The sequence below is a fragment of the Helianthus annuus genome, chromosome 2, assembly GCF_002127325.2.
Source record: "Helianthus annuus cultivar XRQ/B chromosome 2, HanXRQr2.0-SUNRISE, whole genome shotgun sequence".
NCBI lineage: Eukaryota > Viridiplantae > Streptophyta > Magnoliopsida > Asterales > Asteraceae > Helianthus > Helianthus annuus.
The window spans coordinates 125,447,188-125,462,692 of record NC_035434.2 but is presented as its reverse complement, the minus strand read 5'-3'; the positions used below and the strand labels follow the sequence as shown (position 1 = coordinate 125,462,692).

Below are 15,505 nucleotides of genomic sequence, written 5' to 3'. Positions count from 1 at the left end.
AACGCACCCGTGGCAACGCGCGGACATTCCTACTAGTGTTTTATAAAATTCCAAGTATTTAGTTACGCTACACTTATTTTTATTTATGCATTGATATAAATTTTATTCAAAAGCGAGTTGTGAAGAGTAATAATGTACAAGTGATCAAACAAACATATATATATATATATATATATATATATATATATATATATATATATATATATATATATATATATATATATATATATATGTGTGTGTGTGTTATTAAAGCTAAATCACCGTTTAGTTTTTGTTTTTTGTTTTTCATGTACAACAACAACGTTTACCCTTTTTGTTTTGTAATAATACAATATAATGTTGGATAATCTGATTATATCATTATGACGTGATTATATTTCTCTTTTGGTTGCTATTTCAAATGCCAATGCCATATCCATATCGTAATGAAATGAAATTAAATGAACCGATACCGACCGAATGTAACGCACTTTTTCACATTCGAAAATACAAATAATGACATACTATTTTTAACAAAAATTGAGCATCATCCGTTCATACTATAAGCAATTCCTTTTTTTTTTAACAATCATCATTCAATATTAATTCTACGACATGTTTCAAAAGACATAAAAGTTGTAACCATACAAGATTTCATCATAAGTGTTTTGACCCGAACTACCAAAATAAGATTTAAAATCCTAACTTACTTACAAAACATCCTAGACATAAGCTTAACATTTACATTATGAAAGTGTTTTGACCCATTTACAAAAGACGACTTTAACCGGAAGCGCATGTAGGGCGATATAGTGTATTTGGTCCGAGCTCGCATCATCAAGAGTGAGATTTACCTATCATACATGACGCAAACATTCGTTAGCATAAATTCTCAAAACAAATTTCAAGTCCTCCATATACTTATTCTTATTCGACCCATTAGCGAAATTTAACATTCAGCTCTCTTTTAACCAACATCCTTATTATAATCATTCTTCCCATTCTACCATAAATTCCTTTATGCTCTTTCACCCTTACTCTTCTTAAAGATTCAACATGTAAGCTTTTCGACTCATCCGTAAATGATCAATACATACCATACACTTTCTACACATTTTCGCCATTTTGACCCGTTTTCTACTAGTTCTTACTTAAACATTTCAACATCATACTTTCCAACATTTCGACCCACTTGAAGCAGGTTAAAACACATCCATTATCTTCGCATTTCCTATCCATTTTCAATTCTCAACTTAACACAATTTTACCATGAACAATAATAATAATAATTCTACATTAGGACTCAAATATCAAGATTTACATTCATAAATCTACATATAGAGAGAATGAAGTTCATATAAACTTATCGTGGTCTTGCATTGCTTGTGACTTCAAATGACTCGTGCCTTCTGTTGGATATATGTATGTCCGACCTTAATTAAAGTCAACGTAACTAACTCGGTACGATCCAAAGAGTTACATGTTGGTAAACGAATCGTATATGTTCACGAGTAGGTAGATTATTATTTGTGAAATAATAATAGTTTAAACCCGAGGGACTTAATATTGATTAGATTATTATTAAGAGGATTATAATTGTATAATCTTAAAGGGCCTTAATGTAAGATTGGGTTTTATAAAAGGACGTTTAAGGTGGAAACCCTAGACACACTTTTATAAAAACACAAAACCCTAGCCACCCTCCTAAGCTTGGCCGCCATCCTCTTGCCGTCGACCAAGCATCGCTGCCGCCTCCTTCTTGGCCGGTTATACTCTCGGGTATCTTGTGCTCAGTTATGAACTTCCTACTAGCGAGGATTCGTTGTAGCCCGCGTGTTACAATTCCGGTGTAGTCGTCAAAGGTTGATTACTAAAACCCTATATGGTTGTTTATTCCGTTTATTTGTTTATACGCGTATAACCTTGATCCTGATTGGGAATATTTATTAATCGGATTAATAAATCAAATTTATGTAATCGGATCATGATAAATTATATAAACCGCTTCCGCTAATATCTGATACCTGGATTCCTAGCAGTGGTATCAGAGCCACGGTTACACGCGTATAGATGGTAAAGTTACAATTTTGATCTGTGTTTTATTTGTCAAAAATTATTTGTTTTGACAAAAGATCAAAAGCTTTTGGTTATCTATGGATTGTGATGTGAATCGAGCCCTAGGTGGACCTTTGTCATGCTTGTGTTGGTTATGGTTTTATTTTGATATGGTATTTTTTTCGGATATTGGATCCGATGTAATAGTATTTTTTATTTGTATTTTGTTGCGGATATTGGATCCGATGTAATAGATAGAATTAGAATAGATTTGGTTTTATTGTATTTTCAATTGTAATCCTTCGAGTACAAGATCAAGATCAAGATAAATGGCGAACAGGTACCATGAAGATAGAGATCGCGGGTCAAGTGGGAGTTTTCAAAAATTAGCTTTTGAAACCCTTTTTGACTAGTTCGTTTCGTTTCTGGCTAAAACGAAACGGCCAACCTATTAGGGGCTCGATTCGTTTTTTTTATTGTGTTTTGTGGTTGTGTTTTATTTATTGTAAATAATCTAGATAACCCAAAATAAATAAAATTTTCACAATCAAGACAACGGTTTTATTAAAACAAGTTTTATAAAACTGAAAAGTATAATTAATAAAAGGTTTTTATTAATATTTAAAACAAGATCATTCGCGATAAAATGACTGACATAGTTTAATAAAACTATATCATGCGAGCGTGGAAAGGAGTTTCTATTATCACGAATTATATAAAATCGGATTTTATAAATAATTGTGTAACTCGCCTCATGCTACGAGTTATTCAAAATATTTTTGTAAATATTAAAATAAATCCCAAATTTTAAATTGATGTTTTATGCCACCTTTAACGAGTTAACACTTCATTCTAAGTCGAACCCAAATGTTAGTGCTATACCCTGCATCTGGGCATCCATCATGAAAGAAGGTAATCATCGCGTTTCTTGTGTAACATAGGCCGGTGTTACAGTTAACAGTAAAGGACAAAACATCGCTTGTTCATCAAGTGGGCATAGTTGGGGTTAAACATACATCGTTTTAAGCGATAACCCCAAATGGAGAGTTGTGTAGTGGACATAATTAACAATCGTTGTTTACCTACATAATCATACAAGTGGATAGTGCTTAAGCTAATTCACTGTCATATGATGAATCGGGATCTCATCTTAATTAAAATTTTGTTTTTGGGTCATAAAATTAAATTAAGATATTAAAAACATAAAATACTAATTAATTAATTTTGAATTTTGTAGATGTCACTGAAAACAATCCCTCCCAATTCTTTCTCAAGTCCATCTTAGAGAAGGACAAACTGAACCACTCCAACTTCATGGACTGGCACCGCAACTTGAAAATTGTTCTCAAGGCGGAGAACAAACTGTATGTTCTTGAAACGCCAGTCCCTAATGAACCCATCAATCAGCAAACTGTTGCATATAGAAACTATGCAAAGCACTTTGATGACTCTATGAAAGTCTCATGTTAAATGTTAGCATCCATGATTCCTGAACTTCAAAGGACCATGGATGACAAGATGGCATATGAGATGAATGAGCACCTGGTTGAAATGTTCCAACAGAAGGCTCGTCATGAGAGGTTTGATGTGATGAGATCACTCATAACCACTCGTATGCAAGAGGGTACATCAGTTAGCACTCATGTGCTAAAAATGAAGGCATATGTTGATCACTTGGCTCGTCTGGAATCCCCCTTGAGTGATGAATTAGCTGGGGATATCATCCTCAACTCATTGCCTAAGTCATATGATCAGTTCACTATGAACTACAATATGATTGGGACGAAGAAGACACTTGCAGAGCTGCATCAGATGCTCAAAACTGCTGAGGTGAATATACCCAGCAAGACTGCACCAGTGCTGCTGATCAAGGAAGGTCATGTTAAGAAACCTAGCACCAAGAAAAGGGGCAATCAGGGCAAAGGGAAGGGCAAAGGCAAATTAGTTGCAAACAAGAAGCCTCAGAAGGATGCCAAGTGTTTTCATTGTAATGAAATTGGGCACTGGAAGAGGAACTGTGCTAAGTATTTAGCTGAACTGAAGCAAGCCAAGGCTTCAGGAGGAGAGTCCTCAGGTATATATGTTATTGAAATCTTTTCTTTTTCTGGCAAAACATGGGTGTTTGACACAGGATGTGGTTTTCACAATTGTAATGCTTTGCAGGGACTAAGAAAGATTAAGAAGCTGAAACAAGACGACTTGGAGGTCCATGTTGGCAATGGACAAAGAGTTGTTGTGAAGGCAATTGGAGAATATGTTCTTTTACTTCCTTCTGGTTTAGAACTTGTTTTGAACAATGTTTATTTTATTCCTAATGTTACTAGAAATATTGTTTCGGTTTCTGCTTCGCATGGACAAGGTTTCAATTATCATTTTAATGGTGAATTTATTTCTGCTTATTTTAATGATGTATTTTACTTTGATGCAAAACCATACAATGGAATCTATGAGATAGAAATCCAAAACAATAACATATTATACAACATCTCCCATAAACGTAATAAGTTGGACTTCAACGATACGTATATGTGGCATTGTAGACTTGGTCACATAAGCGAGAACCGTGTTAAACAACTTAAAACCGCAGGAATCTTAGATTCTAAGGTTTCGAAAACGTTTGGCAAATGCGAATCATGCTTAAGTGGAAAGTTAACAAAAGCACCTTTTTCAAATGTTGGAGAAAGAGCTAATGATCTGTTGGGACTTGTACATACAGATGTATGTGGTCCATTCAGAACAATGTCAAGATATGGAGAAAGATACTTTGTTACATTCACTGATGATTTCAGTAGATATGGTTATGTTTATCTTATGAAGCATAAACATGAGACATTTGAAAAGTTCAAGGAGTACCAAAACGAAGTAGAGAATCAGCTAAATAGAACTATTAAGATGCTTCGATCAGATCGAGGCGGTGAATATCTTAGTCAGGAGTTCATCAACCATCTAAAGGATTGTGGAATAGTTTCACAGCTCACTCCACCTGGAACACCACAACATAATGGTGTGTCTGAACGGAGAAATCGAACTCTATTAGATATGGTTCGATCAATGATGTGTCGACCAACCCTCCCACGCTCCTTTTGGAGTTATGCTCTGGAAACTACCGCAAAACTTTTGAATACAGCTCCAACGAAGAAGGTTGACAAAACGCCTTATGAGATATGGCATGGAAAGAAACCAAAAGTATCCTATCTCAAGGTCTGGGGATGTAACGCTTATGTCACTCTAGAATCTTCGGATAAACTAGATCCCAGAGGCGAAAAAGTGGTTTTCGTCGGATACGCTAAAAGGATCGGTTACCTTTTCAACCCCCCACTGAAAATAAGATTTTCACTAAACGCAGAGGCACTTTCTTGGAGGAAGAGCTTCTGGAAAGAGGGATTGGAGAAAACCATGTGGATCTTGAAGAAATTCGAGAATCACAAGTGACTGAACCAGTTGTTCAGACAGAACCAAAAGTAACTGAGACTCAAGGCTTGTAGCAAAAGGGTTCACTCAGACTCAAGGAATTGATTATGAAGAAACTTTCTCGCCAGTAGCCATGCTTAAGTCTATTAGAATTCTACTTGCCATTGCTGCATATTATGACTATGAGATTTGGCAAATGGATGTCAAGACCGGGTTCCTTAATGGACACTTACTATAAGTTGTCTATATGGTTCAACCTAAAGGTTTTGTCAATCCAAACAATCCTAATAAGGTGTGCAAGCTAAATAAATCCATCTATGGATTAAAGCAAGCATCTCGCAGCTGGAATCTTCGTTTTGATCAGAAAATTAAAGAATTTGGCTTCATTAAAAACGAAGATGAACCGTGTGTTTACAAGAAATCTAATGGGAGCTATATCACTTTTCTAATTCTGTATGTAGATGACATACTAATCTTTGGAAACAATATCCCTATGCTAAAAGATGTTAAGGCTTGGTTGGGAAAATGTTTCGCAATGAAAGATCTTGGTGAGGCCGCTTATATTCTAGGAATAAAGATTCATAGAGATAGATCAAAGCGGTTATTAGGTTTAAGTCAAAGTACATATATTGATAGGGTCATACGACGCTTCTCAATGTAAGACTCAAAAAGGGGGCTCTTGCCCATGGCAGATGGAACCATTCTTAATGGTGAGTAGTGTGCTAAGACCGAAGAGGAAAAGAAGAAAATGGAAAGAGTTCCATATGCTTCTGCTATCGGTTCCATCATGTACGCCATGTTATGTACTAGACTTGATGTCTCGTATGCTCGTAGCATGACTAGTAGATATCAACAGAATCCAGGAGAGAGTCACTGGGCTGCAGTGAAGAACATTCTTAAGTACTTAAGAAGGACTAAGGACATGTTCTTAATATATGGAGGACAGGATGAGGAGCTATCAATTAAGTGTTATACTGATGCAAGTTTCCAGACTGTTCGTGACGATTCAAGATCACAGACGGGGTATGTTTTCATTCTGAATGGTGGGGCTGTTACTTGGAAGAGGTCGAAGAAAAGTGTACTTGCTCAATCCACCTGTGAATCAGAATACAATGCTGCATCGGATGCTGCTAAGGAGGCTGCCTGGATGAAGAAGTTCATTACTGATCTCGACGTTGTGCCTAGCATAAAGAAACCAATCGAGATGCTGTGTGACAATATTGGTGCCATTGCTCTTGCAAAGGAACCAAGGTCGCATCAAACCACAAGGCACATACTCAGAAAATTCCACTATATTAGAGAGATAATAGAGCGTGGAGACATCGTAATAAGCAAAGTTCATACGGATCTAAATCTGGCTGACCCCTTTACTAAGCCTCTACCTCAAGCTAAACATGAGGAGCATGCTAGAAAAAAAGGGCTTAGATTTGCTAGACAGTGGGCATGATTTGTAGTTGGTATTGGTGTTTTAATTTTGAACTACAGTTACATTGAAATAGTTATTTGATTTTTTGGTTAAATGCAAGTTTAATTATTTTGTAACTGTGTTCGTTATTTGTATGTTTATATCCTTGAATAAGCGTATTCTAAAATATCCGTAGTCGATCAAATTACATGGGAATGAATTTGAATGTAAGACTATTGTGAATTGAGATGATTGTATTCATGAGATGAATAACTCAAGAGTTTGAGAATCAAAATTCACAGATATCACTAGGGAATGATACTGGATGTGACTCGCTTCAAAACGATCTCCATGGATCTAAGTCATGAGATGTTTTGATATTGATATGTTCAATCTGTCCTTTTTCCTTAGGCACATATTAAACTACATTGATCAAGGACAATCTTTGATGTTATCTAACACTGTCCTGAAACATGGGTAGTAATCCAAGTAGCGTTGGGAGGAATCCAAGGTTAAGTGGGAGTTGTATGATGCTGATGGAATTCTGTACTTCTATGGGATTAGAAGTTTAGACATTCTGGCGCCCTCGTTAACTCAAACTGGAATAAACGCGTGGCCACGCTCGGACTAAAAGTAGTTCGTTAGACCACTTTGAATTAAAGACGAGAATAGAGAATGGTTGATCAATATATAAGAATGAATGATCCATGTCTTATGATCAACGAATGTTCTATACAGAAGGGACTTATTGATAGAATTATCAGGGCTATAGTATTTGGTTAAGTAAAGTGTTACTTGAACGCAAAGAACTAGTTGACGACTGTAAAGTGTCATGCCGTGTTAAGAGCAGTGCGATACAGCTAGGCGTCCAACTCTGCACACGTTGACTCATTTAATTAAAATCGTCCAAGTGGGAGATTGTTGGATATATGTATGTATGACCTTAATTAAAGTCAACGTAACTAACTCGGTACGATCCGAAGAGTTACACGCTGGTACACGAATCGTATATGTTCACGAGTAGGTAGATTATTATTTGTGAAATAATAATAGTTTAAACCTGAGGGACTTAATATTGATTAGATTATTATTAAGAGGATTATAATTGTATAATCTTAAAGGGCCTTAATGTAAGATTGGGTTTTATAAAAGGACGTTTAAGGTGGAAACCCTAGACACACTTTTATAAAAACACAAAACCCTAGCCACCCTCCTAAGCTTGGCCGCCATCCTCTTGCCGTCGACCAAGCATCGCCGCCACCTCCTTCTTGGCCGGTTCTACTCTCAGGTATCTTGTGCTCAGTTGTGAACCTCCTACTAGCGAGGATTCGTTGTAACCCGCGTATTACAATTCCGGTGTAGTCGTCAAAGGTTGATTACTAAAACCCTCTATGGTTGTTTATTCCGTTTATTTGTTTATACGCGTATAACCTTGATCCTGATTGGGAATATTTATTAATCGGATAATAAATCAAATTTATATAATCGGCTCATGGTAAATTATATAAACCGCTTCCGCTAATATCTGATACCTAGATTCCCAACACCTTCTTCTTTCTTCGTGCCTACATGTCATAACTTTACACTTTTAGCTTTGGTATGCTTTGCTTCACATATGCATTTTACTTACTCACCATGGCGTTAAACGACTAAGCATACATTCATTTTCATTTCATAACATCATTTTATCAAGAATTCATGTCGAAGCAAAACTAAATCCTTCTAAGGCATTTCATCGAACACATGGCGTTCATACTAACTACAAAGCATAAAGTACAAGTACTTAAAGCATATTTTTCCATAATTCATCCATTGATTACCATAAGCATTCCCAACTTCACAATTTGCCACCCTAAGCATATACATATTGTTCTAAATCATCTATTCATCAAAATGTCATTAACATTAGACTACTTAGCATGTAGAGCTTCACAATTTCTAATCATTCATTGGCATTTAAGTGGGTTTTACCCCAATTCATCATCATATTCAAAATTAAACATTTCTTAACATCTACACATTCATAGCAACCAACATTCATGCTAAATTTTACATTACATTCACGAATTCCACAAAACCCACTAAATCAGACATCACTAAATCACAAATTTCGACTTACTTGATGTTGGAGATACTTAGGTGATCAACATTCCTAGTTCATGCATTCGATTAACCTTCAATTCCCCTCTTAATTTGATGGATTTTATGATGTTAGGGTTTTGAGGGGAAAGTTTCTCCTGGTCTCTCTTCTCGATCACACACCTACACTTTTCAAACACTGAACATTTTTTGTTAAGTGTTTTATTTACACATTTATCATTTTCACCCCCTCATTCTTTTCTAACATGCCGTTTTCCCCATTTCTACCTAGTTAACCTTCTTGCATACATAAGATTTTATATTTACTAAAATTTATAAAACTTTCATAATGGTAAAAATCTATATTTACCATTCCTTTTCGCCAAAATATCGAGATTATAACATTATAGTATGACATACGAAATTTGGGGTGTTACAAGTCTACCCCCTTAAAGAAGGTTTCGTCCCTGAAACATGAATACATACATTCTGATGAGTTTATTTGTATCCCTTCATAATTACATACCTCTAACTTCGATAACATGCTTTCATTCGATCATCCCTCATGATGAATCGTTCGTTACTACTCTAAACTTGTCTAATACACTTGGTAATTCACTCTTGTATGAATCAAAGTGATCCTATTACATTATTTCATGATTATCGTTCAATTGTTAAAGCTAATTTCTTAAAACTTATCTGCCAAATTATTCATTCCCGCATACCTCTAACATCTACTTAGGGGAAATAGTTATCATAATATTCAAACTTGTTCATTCCTACTCATTCATATAAAATCATAAATCAAACATCATTCAATAGTTTCTAACTAATTAGCTTCTACATACTCCCATCCTTCCAGGGCCAATATCAAGAAAAATCACTACAAGAAAACTGGGTTTTTAGTACGTGCAAAAGCGTCCTAAAATACTAATTTTATAGGACCTTTCATTTAATAGGACCAACGGTAAAAGTGTTTCATGTAAAGGGGTCGTAATAAGTCCCGGAACTAAAAAAGCGTCCTAACATCTCAAATAAGATTATAAAACCAATTTTATGGTCGCGTAATATGTATTTGAACAACCAAAATAGTGTCCTAATAAAAACATATTAGGACACTTTTACGATGTTCTAACATGTGCTTACATACTTTTAATCTTTTGGTACACTTACAAGCGTCCTTAGAAATTAATTGATAGAACCCTTATGATGTAACATTACAGCTAATTTAGTACCAAGAAAAGGGTCCTAATATAACAAATAAGATTATGAAACCAATTTTATGGTCGCATAATATGTCTATAGACAACTTAAATAGCGTCCTAAAAAGAACATATTAGGACACTTTTACAATGTTCTAATATGTGATTACCTACTTTTAATCTTTTGATACACATACAAGCGTCCTTAAAAATTAATTTATAGGACCCTTATGATGTAACGTTATAGCTATTTTCATATCAAGAAAATGGTCCTAATATCCCAAATAAGATTATAAAACCAGTTTTATAAACATACAATCAATATATAACATCCTAATAATTATTGTATAACATCAACTAATGAAAGAATCATTATATTTTAAATAAGCATGTTCATAACAAAAGCACTAATCATAAATAAGTTATAACATTATCTAACATAAAGTCTTAACAATTAACAAAGAAATTAAAAACAATTAAAGAAACAAGAAGCATTAAATCTTGAGTCATCATGTGTCCTCAATCCTCATGGACTACCTACAAATAAACCATCCATGTATAAGCATTAAATTCCATGATATTCAAATTATTTGTATTACAAGTTTAACAAATACATAACGAGATGAATGGATAGGGCCATGCGATGGATGCACCAATACAATCTTGAATTGTAGAAAATAAACCATATGGTCTTACCAAGTTTTCATTTTTTTTATTGGTACTTGAACATTTACCTCACACCATTCTGGTCCAATCCCTGTACCACCAACTAGATCATTTGAGTCCAAGCTCTCGACCCTTTCTCTTGCTACAATCTCAGTAGAGTTTAGAATGCTTTTGAGAAAAGCTTCATCTTCGACCTAGATTTTAGTTTTCAACAAATATTTATTAAACGCTAGTCATAATAGTGCAAAAAAAATCATTTTACAAAAAAAAATTAATAAAGTTTAACACTAGCAGGCTAACATTTTTATAGAAAAACAAAGGAAAATTGGTTTTTAATAATCCCACGTTTACAAACAAGAATAACCACCACCACACTACACACTAATCCTTTGTAGTGTAACTTTTAGTTGTTGATGTTATTTATGATGAAAAACTAATAGGATTAAAAATGAAGAAGATTACTATTGTGGTCATGTAATAGGTGGAACACTAGAGATTTATATAGAAAAATACCCGTAAACATTGATGTCCATTGGTTACATTGGGGAAATGTTATGATGCAAGAGGTTGAACACTGGAACCACCCCTCGACTCTTTCATCTCTGATACTTGGGCTCATAACTGGACCACAGCACTAGTAAGTTCTTCAGATTGAGACTTCAATTGGATGTTTTTTCTATGACATGCCGAACGACTTGGTATTACACCCCAAACATCAGTACCACGAACACCCAGACCATACATAACGGCATCACCATTTCGATCATTACCCATTACTTTAGAAAAAACATCATCCGGTCCAGGCATATCGGTCGAGCCCTCGGGAAGATTAGAACTAAGTTGTTGCATCTGTGCCTATATTAAACATAGTAACAAAAATAAGGTATGTATTTTTAACAGCATCAAGAACATACATATTTTTAATTATGTACATTTAAGAGTGCAAGCAACGCTTGTTTTTTGGCGGCCTTAACTTTATTCCATGGTTTATAAACCGGACAATACTTTCCACTCCTTGAAAGGCTTCCCATGAAATGGGTCAGTTGACTACTTTTGTCATTAATAGGTTTGTGTGCATTAACTAAAACAGGAATTCTATCCCCTTTTTCTTGGGCCCAAACCTTTGGCATACGCGTTGGTCCTTTCACTCTTTTACGTACATTCTGAACTACAAAAAGTGAACATGATTTACAATGTACATGTATACATTAAAAATACTAAATAGGTTCACCCGCTGACCAGTTCAGGACTGTTTTAGGCTGTTCTGTGTTAACACGCTGTTTTAGGCAGTTTATGGATAATACACTGGCCCTACATACCCGTTCACCCCGACCCATTCAGGGTTGTTTCAGGCTGTTCTGTGTTAACAAGCTGTTTTACGTTGTTCTTTGTTAATAGGTTCAGGGTTGTTTTAGGATGTTCTATGTTAACAGGCCTGACAAACGCAAGTGTTACGAGGTATTCTATGTATGGTTTGTGCACACAGTAACAATAAGATTAAAATGCTCTTGTTGCTTTCTTTGACAGTTCTGCAAATACACAATCTATCTATACACTCTTTCTACTGTTGTAGAATCTAGCCCTATAGTTTCAAGTACATCTGTAATATCCAGGCCTTAATTGTTTCTGCATATAAGATTAAAACACAAAAAAGACTAACCAGAAACCATTGCTATGTGTAATACACATGTTTGGTTTTTTTATAACTTTGTATAGTGAAAATAAAAATATTTAATATATTAATACAAAGTTTGGTTTTTTTATAAAATTATAAATGAGAAGGAGATTAAACTAAATAATAGATGTAATTTTTTATTATTTGGTAGATTTATTCAACCCAATTATACACGGGTTTTTTTAAAGATACGACGTTTTTAGCATTTAATATACAAAATTACATTTATTTCATATGTGTAATACACATGTTTTTTAAAGATAACTTTTTTTATTATTTGATATATAAAATTATATTTATTTAACCCGTACAATATACGGGGTTCATAAAGATATAACTTTTTATTATTTAACCCTTTATTTAAAACTCCGTAAATGTATAAATGATAAATAATATTAGTTAATTTTATTTTAAGTTTCGTAAAATCCATTTGATACCAAACTAAACAAAACTTTCAAATATAATTAATTCAAATAAATAATATTATAAATGAGAAGGAGATTAAACTAAATAATAATTATCCATAAGATATTAAACTAATAATATTTAGTAGGAGAATTATCTATAAAAGAACCCCGTGTAATACACATGTCCCTAAATAAAATTTTTATTATTAATTTGGATACCTTAACTACCATGTGATTAACGATTTGTCCCATTAATGCGATTAGGAGGGTTTCTAATCGTATAGGTTAATAAATTTATTTTAAAATTACCCCTAGGTTATATGGTGGGGTACTTTAATAATATTTTTTATTATTTGGTATATAATTAATTCAAATTATAATTATTTATAAGAGGTGGCCTAATATGATGACAAGTGTCTTTAAAGTGGTTTCTTTTATTATACAGTGTAGATTCATACCTCAACTAGGTTAGGGGTTTTGTGCCTTTGTTCAGAACTAGTTGATGCCCCGCCCACGTTGCGGGGCGATGGCTGAATAAAGAGCGAGTGTTAGGCAGCTCATTGACACGAAAAACAATTAAATCGAGTCAACCATTTAAAAGAAAACACTTTTATAGTTTTGATAAAAAAAACTAAAACAATGGCAATATTGTAATTTTTAACTGAGGGAAACTTGTATTTTTTTCTTTTTGCTGGTGTAAAATCGTAATTTACCAAATGCTAAAGTGATGGTAGTACTGTAAATTTAAACCAGGGCAAAATTGTAAATTTCCACAGGGGCAAATTCGTAATTTTGAACTTGGGGTAACAGCGTAATATAAATTTGAACTAAGGGCACAATCGAAATTTTAAGCTGGAGGCAAAATCACAATTATATTTTGAACCGAGGGCAAAATTGTAATTTTGTGTTGGGGGCAAAAACATAATTTTATTTTGAACTGGGAAAAAAACGTAATTTTAACCTGAGGGTGAAATCATAATTTTTTAAACGAGGAAAAATCACATTTTTGAACAGAGGGCAAAATCGTAATTTTTAGCTGGGGGCAAAAACAAATTTTTATTTTGAACTGGGGCGAAAAGGTAATTCTGAGCTGGGGGCAAAACCACAATTTTATTTTGAATCTAGGGAAAAATCATAATTTTGAGCTGGGGACAAAAGCGTATTTTTATTTTGAGCTTGGGGCATAAACGTAATTTTAAAGAGGGGCAAAAATGTAATTTTAAAATGGATATAAAATAATAAACTGGTTGGTCCAATGGGAGAGTGCCAGGCAAAATCGTAATTTTGAATTAAGGGCAAAATTGTAATTTTGAGATGGGGACAAAAGCGTAGTTTTATTTTGAGCTGGGGGCAAACCGGTAATTTTAAACAGAGAAAAAAACATAAGTTAAAATGGATATAAAATAATAAACTGTTTGGTCAAATGCGGGAGTGTCAGACAGCTACCTAGACAGCTACCTGGCACTATTCCCCCATTTGGTAAATGTATGTATAGGAAATAATCTTTTGAAGAACATGGACCATGCTACTAGAACTGAATAAGAGAGACGAGAATGAGAGGGATAGTGAATGAGGGAAACTTTTAGAAGAAATTTTAGAGGAATAATCAATTGATTAAAATTTTGGAAAAAATTGGAGGTAAATACGAGGAATTTTTTTGAATTTTGATTACCTCCAAATAGGGTGATAAACAGATCGTGGGTAATGACACGAAAACTCGAAATTAGACCCATATATAATCCATATAACCTATTTTTTAATTTTTCGCATAATAATATTAGAAAATCATAATTTTATAACAAATACAAATGTAAATAAAATATTACATTTTAGTTGTAAAATAGTATGTCAATTTCTATTTTAAGATATAATTATGGTATAAAATACCAAACCAAATTAGATTTTGACATAAAACACACTTTGAAAAAAAAAATAAACTAGAGATAGTTTAAACGGGTCAACCTGTCAAACCGCCAGGTTGAGACGAACCGACTCATTTAGCTAAAATAGTTCACGTGTTCAATCTGAAACTGAGTCAAACCCATTTAAACTAAACTCAAACCGCAAATTTCGTGTTAGATTCGTGTCGTGTCAAAAATCCACTCCCCTACCTCCAAAGATTATTGGCATAAGAGGGTAAATTGTATATTGAGATTGATATTGTTTATGAATGGCATAAAAAAGCTCAATGTCGCTAAAAGTGTGTAGCAAGAAAATATAGCATAAACAAAGTGCTACTAAAAATGTAAATTAGTCGCATAAAATCTAAATGCCACTAAAAGTATGTATCAAGCAAACATGCATGGCATACATAAAGTGCCAGTAAAATCCTTAATTAGTGGCACAAAAGCTAAACGCTAATAAAGGTGTATGCCACTAAATGGCTTTTTGTTCGTAGTGTCTCAAGTGTCTTTTTAAGTTACATTATAATAAAACTCTAGCGAATAAACGTCCAATAAAACTAATGTTTTATGACTCAAATATCAAGTGTCATATTAGGGTGTATTATAATAAGACCACAATGATTAAGCGTCCTATAAAGTTTAAAGTTATAAGACCTAAGTGTCAAGTGTCCTATTAAGTTAATTTCTAATATGACTTCGACTAGATAGGGTCCTATAACACT

The 15,505-nt window shown here is 33.9% G+C and overlaps 1 long non-coding RNA gene across 1 annotated transcript; it reads right to left on the bottom strand.

Annotated features, from left to right (window-relative positions):
- Positions 1-1,359: 1,359 nt before the first annotated feature.
- LOC110905158 lies at positions 1,360-9,104 on the bottom strand. Its single transcript, XR_002572941.1, has 3 exons — positions 8,970-9,104; positions 8,398-8,415; positions 1,360-1,385 (listed from the first exon to the last, which is right to left on the bottom strand). It is a non-coding gene; the product is annotated as an uncharacterized LOC110905158 (long non-coding RNA).
- Between the last annotated feature and the right edge of the window lie 6,401 nt (positions 9,105-15,505).